This window comes from Ictidomys tridecemlineatus, chromosome 7, assembly GCF_052094955.1.
Source record: "Ictidomys tridecemlineatus isolate mIctTri1 chromosome 7, mIctTri1.hap1, whole genome shotgun sequence".
Classification (NCBI taxonomy): Eukaryota; Metazoa; Chordata; class Mammalia; order Rodentia; family Sciuridae; genus Ictidomys; species Ictidomys tridecemlineatus.
Window position 1 is genome coordinate 171,681,853 of NC_135483.1, and position 12,991 is coordinate 171,694,843.

Here is a 12,991-nt window from a genome sequence, read left to right on the forward strand (position 1 = left end):
TCAAGTTGTACAAGATGGCCTACACTTTATCTCTTTATTTGCCAAATATAATGCAGTTTTTTCCAGTTTTATATGTTCAATTTTTTTGTCCTCTTTAAGTGATTTGAGATTGTGTACCTTACTTAAAAAGTCCTTTTATACTCCAAGATTATGCAAAAATAAATTCACCAAAGTTTTGAATTATGTATATTCTTTATCTGTATATTACAATTCAATCTTTGAAGCTTCTGGAAAGTTTTGAGATATAAAGAATCTGATTTTTTTTAATTTTTCCTAGAGAGTTTACCCATCACTACTTATCAACTTCCTTCCTCCATCAAACCCCACATAAATTTGACTCATCTGCCTTTTCTCACATTAAGTTTGTACATGTATTTGGGTTTATTTCAGGTCATTCTATTTAGCTAACTCATTCTTCTCTAGAATAAAATATTTTATCATTAAAAATTAATTGCCCTTCACTACTCTTATTTTTCAGAATTTTTATAATTCACCATGTATATTTCCTGATGAATTTTAGTATTTTTAGGTTAATTTTGGTGTTTTAATTGACTCTGCATTGAATTGATAGATCAATTAAGAAAATTAATGTCTTTATTATTATGAATAGTCTTCTCTCAGTGCTGTAGGCCAAGAGGAGAAATTTGATGTTAAAAAAAAAAGGAAGAAGAGGAGGAAAAGGAAAAAGAGGGAGATTTTTAAAAACAAAACAATTTTCCTCATAATTTACATTTTAAAATATAATATAACCGGGTACAGTGGCACACATCTGTAATCTCAGCAACTCAAGAGGCCATGGCTGGAGGATTACAAGTTCAAGACCAGCCTGGTAATTTAGTGAGACCCTGTCTCAAAATTAAAAAATAAAAAATAGGCTAAATTGTAGGTCAATAGTAAAACACTTCTTGGGTCTATCTCTAGTTCCACAAAAATAAAATTCCATCTATCTATCTACCTACCTATCTATCTACCTATCACATTTTCCTCTAAATAGCACCGAACACTTTAAAAAATCACTTTAATTTCTAAAACATTCCATAATCATGCCTTGACTGAAAGTTCAAAACAGAATCTTGATCAAATTTTCCCTTTTGTATAATCATTCTCAAGTGATGTCTTTTGGGGGGCACTTATGAAAAATTGAGTAAATCTTTTATTCCTTCAGGTTTTTGGCAGCTTCTACAAGACTAAAATAGAGTAATGGATGGGTGTGACAGAAAACTGGAAGAGAGAGGGGGGGGGGAGGGAGGGAGGAGTGATAGATAGGTAGATAAAGATATCTATACAAGCAATCCAATTGATGGTTGTTATATCTGATATGAGCTACTGTATATAAATTTGGACTCTTACCCTGACTTTAACTCTTATCCTGCTGTCAAAACTATTTCCAGTTTATCCAAAGTGATAGGCAATAAACAGTAGCTTTTCATACCTTATAAATTTGAAGTTTCCCTTACAGAATCATAAAATTAAAGGTTATTTTTCTGCAATTTTTCTCCTTCTAAATATTTGGGAAACACACTAGGGTGACTAAATGGATAGTTCGAATCTACCACGAAGACAGCCAATCTGTAAAGAAAAGCTAGAGAACAGGGACTCCAAATGCACTTGGAGTACCTGGAAATTACACCTGGCAGCCAGCAACCTTTTGTGCTTCTTTGTTGTACTGTATTTTCTGGCAGCGAGCTTTCAAGGGTACCTTTATTTCGCTGATTACTAAATTAGTGTTGGATTTAATGAGAGAGATCTGTCCTTTTATTTGTGCCTTTTTTCCCTTCTTCTTCTTACTTAAAAAAAGAAAAAGGATCAGCATCACAAAAGCTTTGTACATCCCTAGTTTGCTTTTGATGATGTGACCATTTGCTCCCATCTGTCTCCATGGTAATAAGCTTCCTCTACCCCCACTTTTAGAAGCCTGGGATAGTCGGGAGGCTTCTGGAATAGGGTTGCATGCTAAAATAATGCAGAGAAACAAATTGGTCTCTGTAAATAGGCCTCATCTTCAAAGACTTCACATTTTCTTCAAAATGTGATCCATTTTCCTTAGCTTGAAAACAGGTGCATTGCAGATAAGATATTTGAAAGTAAAAATTTGCATCTCAGAAAATGTATCTCAGCAAATGCCCATATTCCAAAATAAGACTTGGACAAGGTTTTAAAATTGGAAGAGGTCTCAGACTTCATCTAGTCCAAGATGTTTATTGGGCACATAACTGAGACTCGAAGTAGTTTATCGTCTTGTGTCTAATCATAACTTGGAGCTAGGACTTAGGCCTCGCAGCAAGATGTTCTTTCCTCTGTTACTAATATTTCACTAAAGGTTATTGTTATGTTAATGACATTAGCTACTACTGATACTTAAAGAGATAATTTATGTCTGATATGCTATAAAATCTAAGTAATTGGTATGCCTATGCTAGACAACTTTTCATTATAACTTTAAAGTTCTTTTAGAAGTCGATCTTTCAACTTTCAAATCATGTTCTCTTAAAGAAAATACTCGTAGAAGTCAGTAGTCCTAAAAAGGTGATTTCTCTATATAAATATATTCACATAAACATACATGCATATCTGAAGTATATGAGTAAAAATATTAACAGATAGTCTCTAAGTAGTGGTTATAGCTAATTTAAATGTTCTTTTAAAGATCATTTTATGTATTTTTAATTTGTTTATATAAAATGTGCATTATTTTTCTTAAAAGAAAAAATCCTTTTGTTTCCTGGAGGAAAACATTTCATATATGATGCTTTAAAACATAAATCATTCATACTTGGTCTAATCTCATTGTTCTTTTTCCACAAAATGCAAAACAATACACAATTCACAGTGGCTGAAGACATTCTGCCTTCCTCTATCTCCTATTTTTCCACTATTGAGGCCCAGAGTGTTGTGGCCTTCAAAACATTCCCACATTCCTCCATTTCTCTGCTGTTTTTCCTCTCCCCAGAAGAAGCTTGGCTCAAGCTCTGGTCATCTCTTGCATGATCAGCAAAATGACTCCTACCCGGTCTCCCATTTGTACCCTCACTACCATCTGTTTTCTCCATGGCAGCCAGATGCAAGATGTAAATCAGATCGCATATGTCATCCCCCTGCTGAAAGGTATCCCATTTCACAGAACAGAATCCCAAATCCTTTTATCTAGAGTGTCTCCCTGATCTAGGCTCAGCTGACTTTAAGCCTTTTTCTGCATGTCTTTCCCTGGCTTTCTCCTCTAGCTGTGCGGACACCCATGATGTCCCTTGCTCTGCAGGTCCTCCAAGGACCTTCTGTGGTTTAATCAATGCAATTCAAGTCTTCCTAAGTGGCTCTCCCAGGAAGGTGTTCCCTCATAGCAGCCCTCCCTTTCTCTTCCTTCCTTCCCTTTTCTAAAAATTTAATTATATTTTGAACTGTGCTCTATCATTTAGCTTGTTTTCTGTTTCAGCCTCCAGCATGCCATCTCCACAAGGAGGGATGTAGTCTTTCTTGTGATCCACTCCGTGCTCAGCTCCAGAGCAGTGCTTCACATGTAGAAGGCACTCTGATATTTGTAGAATGAATAAATGGTCTCATCATTATCCTTTCTTCTTCCATAACTATTTTGAGAATGAGGCTTCATGTGAGAGGTAATCAGGATACCCGAAGACTATAAATCAGCATGCCAGAGGAAATATGAAGTGCAAACAAATTTCATTTCCACCATGGGCTGTTTGCAAATACTGGATGTTTGGACTGCAGATTTCAGTGGCTCAGAGAGACGCTAACCTGAAAGATACTGTATTGAAAGCTATGAAGCCTCACTAGAATCATTTATATAAGTGCTTCTCACCTGCTTCAGGTGGCTATCTTCTTGAGGACAGAGACCGACCCACTCATCTTATATTCTATGATAGTAATTTACAAACAGTAGGTGAAACAAAATACTTGCTGAAATTGGTCCTTTCCACATCTGGGATGAGTTTGTAGAATCTGTTGTGCATGTGTGTGTATATTTAAAATATCTAGTTTAAAGTCATCAGGTTTAGGGGACATGTCAGTTTTTCCTAAATCAATTTATTGCTTACCCATGAGCAAGTCCACTGTGAAATCCATGACAAACATTGTTTTGTTTTGTCTTTTTAAGGGAACAGTGAGCAAGGCTGAGGATGTAGCTCAGTGGTATACACTTTGCATGTGTAAGGTTTTATGTTCGATCCCCAGAACATACCTATGCACGCACGTGTGCGCGTGCACACACACACACACAAATGAGTTAATTGGAAACAAATATTTTTAATATGTACAGAGATAGACTATTCTTAATATGTAAAGAACTTTTAAAAATGGAGGGGTATTAGACCAAAAACCTGATAGAAAAATGGGTTAAGTACACACTGGTAGAAAATCTTCATAAGGAAAGGGGGGGATTTTCAATTTTGTCACTTTAAGAAATAGAACATCTATATCAATCTCCATTAGTTTTTTTGAAGTGGGGGTGGGTGGGTACTAGGGATTGAAACCAGGGGCACTTTTTCACTGAGCTACATGCCCATTCCTTTTTTTAATTTTTTATTTTGAAACAGGGTCTCTCTCACTAAGTTGCTATGGGTTTCACTAAACAAAGGGAAATTAGCCACATGTCAGTAAATTCATTAAGGCTGGCCTTGAATTTGTAATCCTCCAGCCTCAGCCTCCCAAGCCACTGGGATTACAGATGTGCGCCACCAAACCCAGCTTCTATTAACAGAAGAAAATACTCTACTAGGAGAATTTAATCAAGAATCAAGGTTAAGGGAAATAAACAAGAGTGGTACAGTACTCTAGAGATAGCAAGAACCAGGAAGCCATTACCATGCTAGGCCTGAGCAAACTCAGAGAGAAAATGGTGTCAACAAAAGGAGAAGGTAGCATCATGAAGCCAAACCATAGTGACTCCGCTGAGAAAGAGGTGGGGGACCAAACACAGCGACCCCACTCATCCTCATCTGCTTCCAGTGAACTTCAGCTAGAACCAGAGTCAGAAAATAGGAATCAGCTTCCTGGGGCATGGAGCAGTGAAACAGAGTAAAGACAGTCCCTGGAGAAACGAAAGGGAAATTAGCCACATGTCAGTAATTTCAAACCCAGTGGTTCTGTGTGCTGAACTGAGCATCAAAATGATCACAAGAACTTGAGGCCACCTGCTTTGTGAGAATGGATCTGTGCAGAAGTAAAATCACATCTAAATCTTTGTATCCCAGAGCTTTACTGTATTTTAGAATAAAGGTATTAAAAGCATAGGGGAAGAACGATAACCACACATTATTTGACACTATTCTCACTAAGAAAAAGGAGCCTATGACTCCTCCCTTTCTGTTTTGGCCAGCAGAATATTGTGAGAGTGGCACCAGTCCTGTTCCCAGGCTTGGCCTTTAAAGTCTGGTAGCTTTCATTTGCTAATGCTTGGACATTGAGTAGAGCACCCAGCTTCCAAGTAAGAAGTCTGACTATGAGTAGATGCCAGCAAAGGAGGAAGCTAAGCTGCTGCAGGAAGAAAGTGTGTGGAAATAGGGGAAAGAGAGAGAGCACAGTGCAGCCAGCCCCAGACATTTTGTTCCTTGTTGTGCCATTTTGGAATATGGTAATAATAAATTGTTGTTTCAAGCCCCTAAGTTATGACACAGCAATAGATAATGTGAGCTGATTTTGCTCTAAAGAATAAATTGTCCAAGTTTTTAGCAGAATTGGAAGGAAATACAGGGACACCCAGGATTTGCTGAGTTCTAAAACAAAACTATAGCTCGTTTCAGCCTCTCCCATCAAAAGATTCACACAGCAACTGGGGTAGTGGCTCAGTGCACTGAGTTCGATCCTCAGCACCACCTAAAAATAAATAAATAAAATAAAGGTATTGTGTCCACCTACAATTGAAAAAATACTTTAAATATAAAAAAAAATTCACGCATAAGAAGTGACTTTGGAGCTGATCACTGCTCATGATTGTAATCCTAGTGACTCAGCAGTCTGAGGCAGGTGGATGGCAAGTTTGAGGCCAAACTCAGCAACTTAGTGAGGCCCTAAGCAATTTGGTAAGACCTTGTCTCAAAATAAAAAAAATAAAAAGGGCTAAGGATATGGCTCAGTGGTTAAGCACCCCAGGGTTTAATCCCTAGTAAAAAAAAAAAAAAAAAAAAAAAGAAGAGAAGGAGGAGGAGGAAGAGGAGGAGGAGGAGGAGGAGGAGGAGGAGGAGGAGGAGGAGGAGGAGGAGGAGGAGGAGCTTCAGAGCTAAGATCAAGAGGCTATGTTAGAGGGCTGGGGATGTGGCTCAAGTGGTAGCATGCTCGCCTGGCATGCACACAGCCCTGGGTTTGATCCTCAGCACCACGTACAAATAAAGATGATTGTTGTGCCACTAAAAACTAAAAAAATAAATATTAAAAAATTTTTAAAAAAAGAAAGAGGTTATGTTAGAAAAATGTAAGTGCAGGCGTTAGAATCCCAAGGCCGTGGGGCTGGGATTGTAGCTCAGTGGTAGAGTGCTTGCCTAGTAAGGCACTGGGTTCGATTCTCAGCACCACATATAAATAAATAAGATAAAGGTCTATTAACAACTAAAAAAAATAAATTAATTAAAAATTTTAAAAAAGAGAATCCCAAGACTGTGCCTCATAGACCATTTCAGTAAACAGCAGAACTTTTAGGAAACTTAAAGCAGTGTCCCACATCACCCTCAAGGGAAGCCTTGGTGTTTCCAGAGGGTAATGTAGACCCATTCACATCTACTGCATAGAACCTCCATGACTATTAGACACAGTAACACCCACTCATTCTAACTGTATGTGGAGCACCTACTCCCATGCCAGGCACTGTACCCTGTGTTTGAAAATTCCTGATAGATATCAATCTTTAGGATTCTGGAACAAGAAATTAGAATTCTCAGGGAGTCCTCAAAATTTTAAGTCATTCTGTGCTTTCTCCAGAACACCTTCTTTGTATGTTTCAAAATAATAAGGACTGGAAGTAAACAAAGAGCCATTTTCTGTGATGGGGTTATACTAAAAGTTTCTGAGGTTTTTCTGCCAAACGAAACACACAAACAAGCAAAACTCAAGAACTAAAACATTGGTAATAAATTCTAGAGTTGTATGGTTTATTATTACCATAGGCATATATATTTGGACAAGATTATGCTACATTTTAAAAATATATATTTATTTTTCAATTGTAGTTGGACACAATACCTTTATTTTACTTATTTATTTTTATGTGGTGCTGAGGATCAAACCCAGGGCCTCCCACATGCTAGGAGAGAGCTCGACCACTGAGCCACAACCCTAGCCCCTATGGTACATTTTGATGATCTCTACTTGATATTGGCATTTGAGAATATAAAATATTAAAAGAAGGGAGCATTAATTCACAGTAAATGCCAAGTAAAATGATTTAAGCAATTGAAAGATAATAGCACAAACATTTAAAATTTAAAGGTTATCTTTTCTTAAAACGAAATTCCAAGAGACATTGGCATTCCCACATTCATTGCAGCCTATTCACAATAGGCAAGAAGTGGAAGCAATCTAAGTGCCCATGAACTGATGGATGGATAAAGAAAATTTGGCCCATGTATCATGGAATATTATTCATCCATAAAACAGTGAGATCCTATCTTTTGTGACAGACAGCATATAGAACTGGAGATCATTATGTAAAGTGAAATAAACCAGTCACAGAAAGACAAATACAGCCTGATCTTACTCAGAGGGATCTAAGAAAGCTGATTTCATAGACGTTGACCATTGAGTGGTGGTTACCAGAGGCTGGGAGAGTGAGCAGGGGGAGGAATGGGGACCAGTTTACCAATGGGTACCACGACAGTTAGGGGAAAGCAGTTTTGGTGTACCACCATACAGTCGGTGACTTGGATGACAGTAATTTACTGTATGTTTCCAGAGGCTAGAAGACAGAATTCTGAAAGTTTTTACCTCAAAGAAATAATAAAAGTTTGAGGAAATGCATATATTTAAACTAATTTAAATATTATATAATCATTCATTATATCATTATATATTCATTATACTATTCATCATGTATGTTATCTCATTAATAGGTACAATTTAAATTTTTTAATGTAACATTAAAAATAAAGTTAAAATTTTATTTAAAAAATGAGATTTCTGAAATCTCTAAGACAAGATTGACCAGTCAAGGGATAGTTTCTAGTCTTCATTTAATTAAAAAATAAAAACCTTCCCTCCAAAAAAGAAGTTAAAAAAAAAATCAGAAAGAATGAATTGTGTAGGGCTGGGGAATGAGGCTCAAGTGGTAGCACGTTCGTCTGGCATGCGTGCGGCCCAGGTTCCATCCTCAGCACCACATACAAACAAAGATGTTGTGTCCTCCGAAAACTAAAAAAATAAATATTAAAATTCTAAAAAAAAAAAAAAAAAAAAAAAGAATGAGTTGTGCTGATTGTCTTGGTCTTTGTTTCATGTAACATATTCCATATGTTGAATGTTTCTTTAATTTTGTGCTAATGTTAATTAAATTATTAAGAGCATGTCTAGAAGCATCTTCAAATTAAGATATATATTACTTATCATAAACTCATTCTCTTTTTATAATGATGAAAAAATTGTCTTTCTGCCAGGCATAATGGTGCATGCCTGTAATCCTAGCGGCTTCGGAAGCTGAGATAGGAGGTTCAGGAGTTCAAAGCCAGCCTCAGCAAAAAGCAAGATGCTAAGCAACTCATTGAGACCCTGTCTCTAAATAAAATACAAAAAAGGGCTGAGGATGTGGCTCAGTGGTTGAGTGTCCCTGAGTTCATTCCCTGGTAACAAAAACAAAAACAAAAAAAAATTGTCTTTCCAATCTGATTTTGATTTTTCTTTTAAAGTCAATATTTGCCTTTGCTAATTCAGATTTTAGATCAATTTCTGACTTCATGGTGGAATAGTCCTCAGTGACATTCACTGTTCTTTTTATTTTTTTTCCCCCAGTGCTGGGGATTGAACCCACGACCTTATACATGGTAATCACACATTCTACCGCTGAGCTATATTCCAGCCAGTGTATTTCTTCTGATAAAGCATATTTTCCTACACAAAAGTCTTTCCATTAATGATTCTGCTAATTGAGCTATTCCATTTTTGTTTGCCAAGGTAAAAAAGTTTTCTACCTCATCAACTACTAACATTGCTTAAATATTTAATGAGAAAGTACATTTCTATGCATTAAGCAATTTGATTATAATGTCTTTTAAAAGCAGACTGCTCAAAACAGAAGTCTGTTTTTGATAACAAGATTTGCATTATGTTTACTTAATGCTTCAATTACTATCAAACAGATTTTAAGCAATTTAACATCTCTCTCAATTTCATAACATTTCTCTTCCATCAGAGCTAGCTTCAGTGGTTATAAAACAATTTTATCTCAGCTACCTGGTACACTGAGGCAGGATGACTACAACTTCCAGGGCAACCATAGTGAGAATCTGTCTCAAAATAAGAAAAAAATTGTAAAAGGCCAGAGATGTAAGTCAGGGGTGAAGTGTCCTTGGGTTCAATCTCCAGTAAGGAAAAAAACATTTTTTTTAAATTACAATTTAGGGTCTTTAAAATTTTTTCAACTATTTTCTTGTGTATGTTTTAGTGTTTTGCAGTTGAAATGACACACAGTTTCCTTTTTATTGTTTTTGTTGCAAAAGAGAATTTCTCAGACAAAATTTAAAGAGTCTTATCATTTTTCTTATTCTAAAAATTGCCATGAAGACATCATCTTATAGAACATATAAACTGGTTCCAGGTTCAGCACCTGAATCAGTGTAATTGCTTTCATCCATCTTATATTCAGAATCCGCACTAGATTTGCTTTCTCGGCTAGTTGTTTTTGACGTTTCATCTTCAAGTTTTTGAGCAAAACACTTTTGCTACACTAGGGTGACACAGCATACCTACCTTCTGTTTGTCTATAGCATATAAAATTGTACTAGTTCATTAGCTGCCTGAATGAGAAACTGTTATTGTCATATACCAGATCCACAATGGAATACTTTCTGTAAGGAATTTGGGGTGCAGCAGATGTAAGGAGCCTGGTAGTGGAGGGGAGGTATTAATAAGTAAGAAAAAGTCAGAGTGTCTCCGTCTTGCAGTCTGCTCTCTAAAAATGTGTGAAAGTCAAGAAAAGGCTTTTCTTTAGATAGATTCCTTTCATCAGGCCTTAATAACTTTTAATTTTTTTTTCTTTTTAAGGTCATTCTGCATTTGGTAAAGAATCTGCATTTTGTTGTTTGGCGGACTAACTAGCAGCATCTAAATTTCTAATTTTGCCCTCGAATTCTGAGGTTCTGTTGAGTAATTTGTGCTCCTCCAAAACTATCAAAGAAAGATGAGGCTAAGCAAACTTCATTAGGAATTGCCATAAATGCCTGTCTGTGATCGCCCTCTAGTGGACCACATTCGCCTAACGTCTAAAGCTACTTACGCATCAATCTTTTTGGACCAGAGCCTTTTCAACTCACCCTTTAGACTCAGGCTTCTCGTATTCTTCCCACCCCTACTCCTCACCATCCTTGCATATTGATTTGAGTGGTTATTTGATTGACATGGCTCCTCCCCTTTCTCAACTCCCCCCTCCTTATCCCTCCTATATTGATTTGTGTGCCTATTTGATTGGTATTTGTCTCCTCCCCTTTTACAAGTTGTACTTTGTCTGAGGCAGGGACTGTTTCCCTGGCATCATTCTGCAATAAATATATGTTAAAGGGCTGAATGTCCAGAGTCTCTAACACTTCTTCCCTCTAGCTGACTGCAGTGAGTAATAGAAAATTTAAGTTTAGCCCGGCGCAGTGGGGCACACCTGTAATCCCAGCAGCTCGGGAGGCTGAGTCAGGAGAAAACTGTTCAAAACCAGCCTCAACAATAGCCAGGCACTAAGCAACTCAGTGAGACACTGTCTCTAGATAAAATACAAAATAGGTCTGGGAATGTGGCTCGTTGTCAAGTGCCCCTGAGTTCAATCCCCAGTATCAAAAAAAAAAAAAAAGTAAGTTCAAAACATCTGTGCTGGAAATTTTCTTTAGAAAATTTATGTTACTTAATTTTAGAGAAATCATTTTTATTCATATAACATACATATAGAATAGCGTACAAATTTTAGTGTATATACTGTTCAATAAATTTTCAAAAATGATCACATACATGCAACCAGTATACAGATCAAGAAACAGAATGTCCCAGAAATGCAGAATCCTTTCTGTTCCCTACCCTACCTGAGGGTAACCACTATTGTGGCTTGAACAGTATATATTCATTTTTCCTGCTTTTATATTTTATAAAATATAACCTTGTACAATATGTACCCATTTGTGTGTTTTTATCTTTTTTTTCTCCATATTACATTTGTGATTACATTTTGTGTTACATTTTCATCCATGTTGCTGTCTATATTGCTTTTTATTTTATTTATTTTTAATATTTATTATTTTTTTAGTTTCCGGCAGACACAACATCTTTGTTGGTATGTGGTGCTGAGGATCGAACCCGGGCCGCACGCATGCCAGGCGAGCGCGCTACCGCTTGAGCCACATCCCCAGCCCTATATTGCTTTTTAAGTAGTGATTCCAAAGATCCGAAATTATATTTGTGTTAAAACAGGAAAAGGCTGTTTCAATTATTCTAAGTGGTAATTAATAATGTCTCTTTTTTTAAAAAAAAATACTTTTTCTAGTAGATAGACACAATGCCTGTATTTTATTTTTATGTGGTGCTGAGGATCAAACCCAGTGACAGGCAAGCGCTCTTCCTCTAAGCCCCAGCCCCAGCCCACAATGTCTCTTAAACTGAGCATAATCTTGCTTGATCAGTCAGAAAAGCAATCTCTAAAGATAAACTTGAGACTTGAAACAGTGACTCAGAGCTGCCCAGCTCCTCTCTGCAGTTCGTTGTATTCCACCTTGTGTGGCTGTTTCTCTCCTAGTCCACAATGCTTTTGGGTTCTCTCCTAGTCCGCAGTCCATTCTGCTCTGATGTCCACTCCCATCTCTGGGTTCCATGAACACTGGCTTCTTTCTATGTATCTTCCTATCTTTTGACTTCCTTGCTTCTTCTGCTGTGTGTGTGTGTGTGTGTGTGTGTGTGTGTGTGTGTTCCTTTCCTGCTTGGAGGTGAATAGGTGGATTGGGGTACGGAATGTGAAGCTGAGTGCTTTGAGGTCTGAGGGAAGAAGGTGAAAAATGATATAAATAGTAAAAGGAACTGAATCTGGTAAACTGTTTTGCAACCCATTTATTTTTCCTTAACAAATCTGAAATGTGTAAAGACACATTTCAATGTATTGGTGTTGATAAAGATGTGCAGAAAAAGTGAATGATGCTTTTTGGAAAAGCCTGAAGGCTATACAACTATAGGACAGATGACGAACATAGCACAAGACAATGCTCACTCAACCTGACCACTCCACTCTCCACATAGAGAGGGTACAGAAACTTCCTTTTCTCTGGGGAGGTGATTGTGTGGAGGTAAAGACAACACTAAACTTATGGTTAGACAAACTAGGACTTACCGGTCATGGGCCACCACAGCAACTTGGGAGGCGGAGGCAGGAGGATTACAAGTTCAAGACCAGCTTCAGCTACTTAGCAAGACCTTGTCTCAAATAAAAAGGGCTGGGAATGTGGCTCAGTGGTAAAGCACCTCTGAGTTTAATCCCCAGTAGCAATAAATAAATAAATAAATAAATAAATAAATAAAAAGAAAGAAAGAAAAAGAAAAGAAAGAAAGAAATAAGAAGAACTAGGGTTGAGTTTGTACTTAGTCATTTACAATTTCTGCCCTTTGGGCAAGTCATCCAATATCTGAGTTTCATCTGTTAAAATGAGGGTGCTGATACTTATCCTACAGAGTCATGTAGAGGAGGAACAAAATAATTTCCCTTTACCCTTACTGAGTACTTAGCTCAGGAAATGAGTGCTTCCCTGGGAAGTACTGTAACAGAAGACAGATTAGCAAGAAAAAAAAAAGTATGCAAATTTATCTACTACAAATTTAT

The 12,991-nt window shown here is 37.0% G+C and overlaps 1 long non-coding RNA gene across 1 annotated transcript in view; it reads left to right on the forward strand.

Moving 5' to 3' along the window:
* Positions 1 to 6,117, forward strand: part of LOC110599100 (uncharacterized) — a 28,482-nt gene extending 22,365 nt beyond the window's left edge. The window contains exon 4 of the long non-coding RNA XR_002485028.3: positions 3,431 to 6,117. This is a non-coding gene — a long non-coding RNA (uncharacterized LOC110599100). The remainder of the gene's footprint in view (positions 1 to 3,430) is intronic.
* Positions 6,118 to 12,991: the final 6,874 nt, after the last annotated feature.